Here is a 6,875-nt window from a genome sequence, read left to right as displayed (position 1 = left end):
AGGAGGCGGTCCCCACCTCCGCGGCTCTCCCCTTGCGGGGAGTGGCAGCCGCGGGGCCTCAGAGAAGACACCAGGCTGGGCCCCTGCGGCACAGCGGGAGCACGTCCCCCGCAGGCCGCTTAGCGAGGGCGGCAGGCGGACGGTTGGGTTGCGCGAGACGCCGCGGCCGCCCTGCCACCGAGTTCCTGGGAGGGCGTCCTGGAACCAGCGTCCACACCAAGCCCTTGGAAGGCCCAGGCGACGGAGGAGCCCCGTCAGGCAGGGGCCGAGGACGGTGACAGGTGACAGGTGACAGGCCGGGCGGGAAGGAGTCAGTCAGGCAGGGGCCGAGGAGGAGACGGGCTGGGTAAGGGTTAGGGGTAGAGTCAGGGCACAAGTCACAATCGCAAAGACCTGGAAGCGACCCGAGTGCCCATCGACCCACGAGTGCGTAAATAAAATGTGGCGCGTGGACACCACGGAGTGCTATTCGGCTATGAGGAACGGCGGTGAGAGGGCACCTCTCGTGGTTCTCCTGGCCAGAGCTGGAACCCGTTCCAGTAAGCCAAGTATCCCAAGAATGGACACACGAGCACCACGTGCTCGCGCTCACCAGCAAATTGGTACGAACCGATGGACACCTAAGTGGACACAGAGGACTCACCTTCATCGGGTGGGTGTCGGGCGGGCGTGGGGAGGGGATGGGCATACACCTCCATTAGGAATGGGGTGGGTGCGCACCCACTGGGGGATGGGCGCACTTGAAGCTCTGACCCCGAGGGGGGAGGCGGGGAGAGGGCCATGTACCCGACCTGAACATTGGTGCCCCCACAATACGCTGGAACAACATGAGAGGTAAATGAATAAGAACACCGGGGGGAGGGGGGCACGGGCAACACATGTCACCTTAATACTTGGACTCCCATCATCTGCTTGAAGAGAGAGAGAAAAGAAAATGCACTAATAGAGATAAGAGACACTTTTTAAAAATAATGAATCCGAAGAGAAAAGTAAAAGGAGGCCTGTGGAGCAGGTCTGGGTGTGACTCCGGATCCCCCAACATCAGGTGCCACCACCAAAGATTCCTACGTGTAGCCCATAGAACCCCAAAAGCAACGGGACGAGTTCTGGTCACATACTCCCTCAAAATGACATCCTGGCCTTCTTCTGCAACTCCCTCCCCTCTCAGACTCTCAAGGTTTCCTCCAGCGTGTCGGTTCCCACAGAGCAGACTTTTGGTCTGAGACCTGACAGTCCAGATGCCACGCATGCTGCCGCGTGGCGGCAGTGTCGCGGCTCGGGACAAGAGGTGGCCCCACGGTGCGGGCTGGGGCGCCAGGCACCGCGGCGGGCGCTGTGGGTGGGGGTGACCCCCAGCCCGGGCCTCCGCGGCGCTCCCAGAAAGGGGACAGAACAAGAGGCCAAAACAAAAAAGGAGAAGCCTACGGCACCCGGGATTCCCAGGCCCGACCCTGCTTAGCTTCCGAGATCAGACGAGATGGGGCGCGTTCGGGGTGGTGTGGCCCTAGAAGGCGGCGGAGGGCGCCCCTGCCCCGCTCAAGAAGCCGAGCCTCTCTGCGCTTCCCCGCCGCCTCCTCCCGCCCCAGGCCCCGCGGGGGCCGGGCCTGTTGAGTTCGCCGGCGGCCGGGTCCGGCGGGCTCCGAGGGACGGGGGTGACGGGCGGGGCGGGGCGGGCCGGGGTGGGGGGCTGTCTCTCTACACACACAGACACACAGACACACAGACAACACACACACACCCACACACACACACTCACACTGACACTCACACTCACTCACTCACTCACACAAGATGCGCCTCCACGGCTGGACTCGCCAAGGTGGAGCCCTTCCAGCCCCCCTCCTCTCCTCGCCTGGCCTCCTTCACCTCCCCGCCCCCCACCCCCAGCGCGTCGCCGCCGCCGCCGCCGCCGCTGCCGCCAATGACTGCGCACGCGCGGGGCGCTCGCCCTTTGACCCCAGCCAGGGGCCGCCCTCCCCCACAACCCCTTTCAGCTGTGCCCCCCGCCCTGTGGGTGGGCGGCTGCCTATTCCCCCGGGTCAGGGCTGGGGCACAGCGCATGGGGGAGGGGAGCCAGTGTATGGGGCGTCTCTCTCTCTCGGGATGTGTCCCATGGGTGGGGTGGGGTGGCTTGGTCTGTGGGGCGCTGAAGAAATCAGTCCCCTCCATCTCCTACCTCTGGAAAACGCCCAAGCCCTTGGGGAACTGCCCGCACCGCTACCGTGGGGGCCGGGACCCTCCTCTGTGTCCTCCTGTGGCCCAGTCCAAGGGGCCTAGGCCTGGCCGGGGCTGCATTGGACCCCAACCACCCTGGCGTGTGGACTCGCCAAAAATCGGCGATTAGATATTGGATTCTAGCTTCCTTGAGGTCATTTCACTAATGAGTGCACCGGAAAGAGTTTCCTAATCCATCTGTGAGGGTGGCAACTGAAAGAGAATTTTTTTTTTTTTTTTTTTTGAGACACAGTCTCGCTTTGTTGCCTAGGCTAGAGTGAGTGCCGTGGCGTTAGCCTAGCTCACAGCAACCTCAAACTCCTGGGCTCAAGCAATCCTTCTGCCTCAGCCTCCCAAGTAGCTGGGACTACAGGCATGCGCCACCATGCCTGGCTCATTTTCCTATATATATTAGTTGGCCAATTAATTTCTTTCTATTTAAAGTAGAGACCGGGTCTGGCTCTTGCTCAGGCTGGTTTCGAACTCCTGACCTCGAGCAATCCGCCCGCCTCGGCCTCCCAGAGAGCTAGGATTACAGGCTTGAGCCACCGCGCCCGGCCTGAAAGAGAATTTGAAAGCTGACAGAATAGGCGAGGAAAGGCATAGGAGATTTCCACACCCAGTAAGGAAGCCTTTCCCGAAATGGAAGAAAGAAAGGAGCAAACAGAGACACCGGTAGCCCGCCCGGATGAGAGTCTGCCCCTGAGAGAAAGTACCCTGACCAGGCTCACCCGTGGGTGGGTGGCGAGCTAGCGGCATTCAGAAGAGCGAGGCCCGCGGTCTGTGCGGAAGACACCTGCGCTCGGGTGTGTGTGGCGGCACAATTCCCAAGCAGCTCCAGATGTTAAACCAAGGAGAAGCCAGGGAGTTCCCAACGCCCCAGGTGTCCTCAGCCCACGACTGGCTGCTGTGGGAATGCGAAGCCCGGCTCCTTGTCTCAGAGCGGGACAACCAGGAGGTGTGATGTCCACCCCGCACGGTTCCCAGGAGGATCAGGCTGAAGCTGCGACTTGGCCTGAAAGTGTCCCCTCGCATGGCCACCCCCTTCCCCTTCCTGCTCCTCTACTCCTGGTGCCCCTCCATCCAGGGGCCAGACCTTAAAGAGTCACCCGCAAGAGAATCCTGGTCCCAAAGGAGCCTTCTGGGGGACCCGTGCTGAGAGAGGTTGTGGGCATGGCCCGCTGGGACTCTGCCCGACCCAGGGCTGAGAGATGCAACCTCCCAGCTCTGGGTCCCTGCAGGAAGTGTTGGCAAGCACAGGGCCAGTCCTCCAAAGGCCCAGGTGCAGGGAGCCCAGGCCAAGCAGCCCGTGGAAGAAGCCACATGCCGTGCCAACCCGGGAACACGACTGCAGGTCACTGCCCCCCTCCTCTTCCTCCTCCTCCTCCTCCTCCTCCTGCCCCCCCCCCCACATGGTGCAGGGATCAGAGACACCTCAGACACTTGCTACCCAAAGTGCAAAGGGCATCAGTTGCTCCTCCAAACCCCCCGCCCAGCAGACAGCGTTGTCCAGCCAGCCCCCGGGCCTCCCTGGGGTGCCCAGCACAAAAGTGCAGACACCCACCGGACCCTCAATCTCAGTTTTCGGATGTTTTTGCCACTCTAAGGACCCGCAGGCCAGCTGGGCCTTCGGGCAGGACAGAGAGCCCCGGAATCCGACGTGGAGAGCTGGGTGTACGTCCCCGTGAGGAGGCGGTCCCCACCTCCGCGGCTCTCCCCTTGCGGGGAGTGGCAGCCGCGGGGCCTCAGAGAAGACACCAGGCTGGGCCCCCGCGGCACAGCGGGAGCACGTCCCCCGCAGGCCGCTTAGCGAGGGCGGCAGGCGGACGGTTGGGTTGCGCGAGACGCCGCGGCCGCCCTGCCACCGGGTTCCTGGGAGGGCGTCCTGGAACCAGCGTCCACACCAAGCCCTTGGAAGGCCCAGGCGACAGAGGAGCCCCGTCAGGCAGGGGCCGAGGACGGTGACAGGTGACAGGTGACAGGCCGGGCGGGAAGGAGTCAGTCAGGCAGGGGCCGAGGAGGAGACGGGCTGGGTAAGGGTTAGGGGTAGAGTCAGGGCACAAGTCACAATCGCAAAGACCTGGAAGCGACCCGAGTGCCCATCGACCCACGAGTGCGTAAATAAAATGTGGCGCGTGGACACCACGGAGTGCTATTCGGCTATGAGGAACGGCGGTGAGAGGGCACCTCTCGTGGTTCTCCTGGCCAGAGCTGGAACCCGTTCCAGTAAGCCAAGTATCCCAAGAATGGACACACGAGCACCACGTGCTCGCGCTCACCAGCAAATTGGTACGAACCGATGGACACCTAAGTGGACACAGAGGACTCACCTTCATCGGGTGGGTGTCGGGCGGGCGTGGGGAGGGGATGGGCATACACCTCCATTAGGAATGGGGTGGGTGCGCACCCACTGGGGGATGGGCGCACTTGAAGCTCTGACCCCGAGGGGGGAGGCGGGGAGAGGGCCATGTACCCGACCTGAACATTGGTGCCCCCACAATACGCTGGAACAACATGAGAGGTAAATGAATAAGAACACCGGGGGGAGGGGGGCACGGGCAACACATGTCACCTTAATACTTGGACTCCCATCATCTGCTTGAAGAGAGAGAGAAAAGAAAATGCACTAATAGAGATAAGAGACACTTTTTAAAAATAATGAATCCGAAGAGAAAAGTAAAAGGAGGCCTGTGGAGCAGGTCTGGGTGTGACTCCGGATCCCCCAACATCAGGTGCCACCACCAAAGATTCCTACGTGTAGCCCATAGAACCCCAAAAGCAACGGGACGAGTTCTGGTCACATACTCCCTCAAAATGACATCCTGGCCTTCTTCTGCAACTCCCTCCCCTCTCAGACTCTCAAGGTTTCCTCCAGCGTGTCGGTTCCCACAGAGCAGACTTTTGGTCTGAGACCTGACAGTCCAGATGCCACGCATGCTGCCGCGTGGCGGCGGTGTCGCGGCTCGGGACAAGAGGTGGCCCCACGGTGCGGGCTGGGGCGCCAGGCACCGCGGCGGGCGCTGTGGGTGGGGGTGACCCCCAGCCCGGGCCTCCACGGCGCTTCCAGAAAGGGGACAGAACAAGAGGCCAAAACAAAAAAGGAGAAGCCTACGGCACCCGGGATTCCCAGGCCCGACCCTGCTTAGCTTCCGAGATCAGACAAGATGGGGCGCGTTCGGGGTGGTGTGGCCCTAGAAGGCGGCGGAGGGCGCCCCTGCCCCGCTCAAGAAGCCGAGCCTCTCTGCGCTTCCCCGCCGCCTCCTCCCGCCCCAGGCCCCGCGGGGGCCGGGCCTGTTGAGTTCGCCGGCGGCCGGGTCCGGCGGGCTCCGAGGGACGGGGGTGACGGGCGGGGCGGGGCGGGCCGGGGTGGGGGGCTGTCTCTCTACACACACAGACACACAGACAACACACACACACCCACACACACACACTCACACTGACACTCACACTCACTCACTCACTCACACAAGATGCGCCTCCACGGCTGGACTCGCCAAGGTGGAGCCCTTCCAGCCCCCCTCCTCTCCTCGCCTGGCCTCCTTCACCTCCCCGCCCCCCACCCCCCACCCCCAGCGCGTCGCCGCCGCCGCCGCCGCCGCTGCCGCCAATGACTGCGCACGCGCGGGGCGCTCGCCCTTTGACCCCAGCCAGGGGCCGCCCTCCCCCACAACCCCTTTCAGCTGTGCCCCCCGCCCTGTGGGTGGGCGGCTGCCTATTCCCCCGGGTCAGGGCTGGGGCACAGCGCATGGGGGAGGGGAGCCAGTGTATGGGGCGTCTCTCTCTCTCGGGATGTGTCCCATGGGTGGGGTGGGGTGGCTTGGTCTGTGGGGCGCTGAAGAAATCAGTCCCCTCCATCTCCTACCTCTGGAAAACGCCCAAGCCCTTGGGGAACTGCCCGCACCGCTACCGTGGGGGCCGGGACCCTCCTCTGTGTCCTCCTGTGGCCCAGTCCAAGGGGCCTAGGCCTGGCCAGGGCTGCATTGGACCCCAACCACCCTGGCGTGTGGACTCGCCAAAAATCGGCGATTAGATATTGGATTCCAGCTTCCTTGAGGTCATTTCACTAATGAGTGCACCGGAAAGAGTTTCCTAATCCATCTGTGAGGGTGGCAACTGAAAGAGAATTTTTTTTTTTTTTTTTTTGAGACACAGTCTCGCTTTGTTGCCTAGGCTAGAGTGAGTGCCGTGGCGTTAGCCTAGCTCACAGCAACCTCAAACTCCTGGGCTCAAGCAATCCTTCTGCCTCAGCCTCCCAAGTAGCTGGGACTACAGGCATGCGCCACCATGCCTGGCTCATTTTCCTATATATATTAGTTGGCCAATTAATTTCTTTCTATTTAAAGTAGAGACCGGGTCTGGCTCTTGCTCAGGCTGGTTTCGAACTCCTGACCTCGAGCAATCCGCCCGCCTCGGCCTCCCAGAGAGCTAGGATTACAGGCTTGAGCCACCGCGCCCGGCCTGAAAGAGAATTTGAAAGCTGACAGAATAGGCGAGGAAAGGCATAGGAGATTTCCACACCCAGTAAGGAAGCCTTTCCCGAAATGGAAGAAAGAAAGGAGCAAACAGAGACACCGGTAGCCCGCCCGGATGAGAGTCTGCCCCTGAGAGAAAGTACCCTGACCAGGCTCACCCGTGGGTGGGTGGCGAGCTAGCGGCATTCA

The sequence above is a fragment of the Microcebus murinus genome, chromosome 14 (genome assembly GCF_040939455.1).
Source record: "Microcebus murinus isolate Inina chromosome 14, M.murinus_Inina_mat1.0, whole genome shotgun sequence".
Classification (NCBI taxonomy): domain Eukaryota; kingdom Metazoa; phylum Chordata; class Mammalia; order Primates; family Cheirogaleidae; genus Microcebus; species Microcebus murinus.
The sequence above is the reverse complement of the archived record's forward strand: the minus strand, read 5'-3'. Positions refer to the sequence as shown.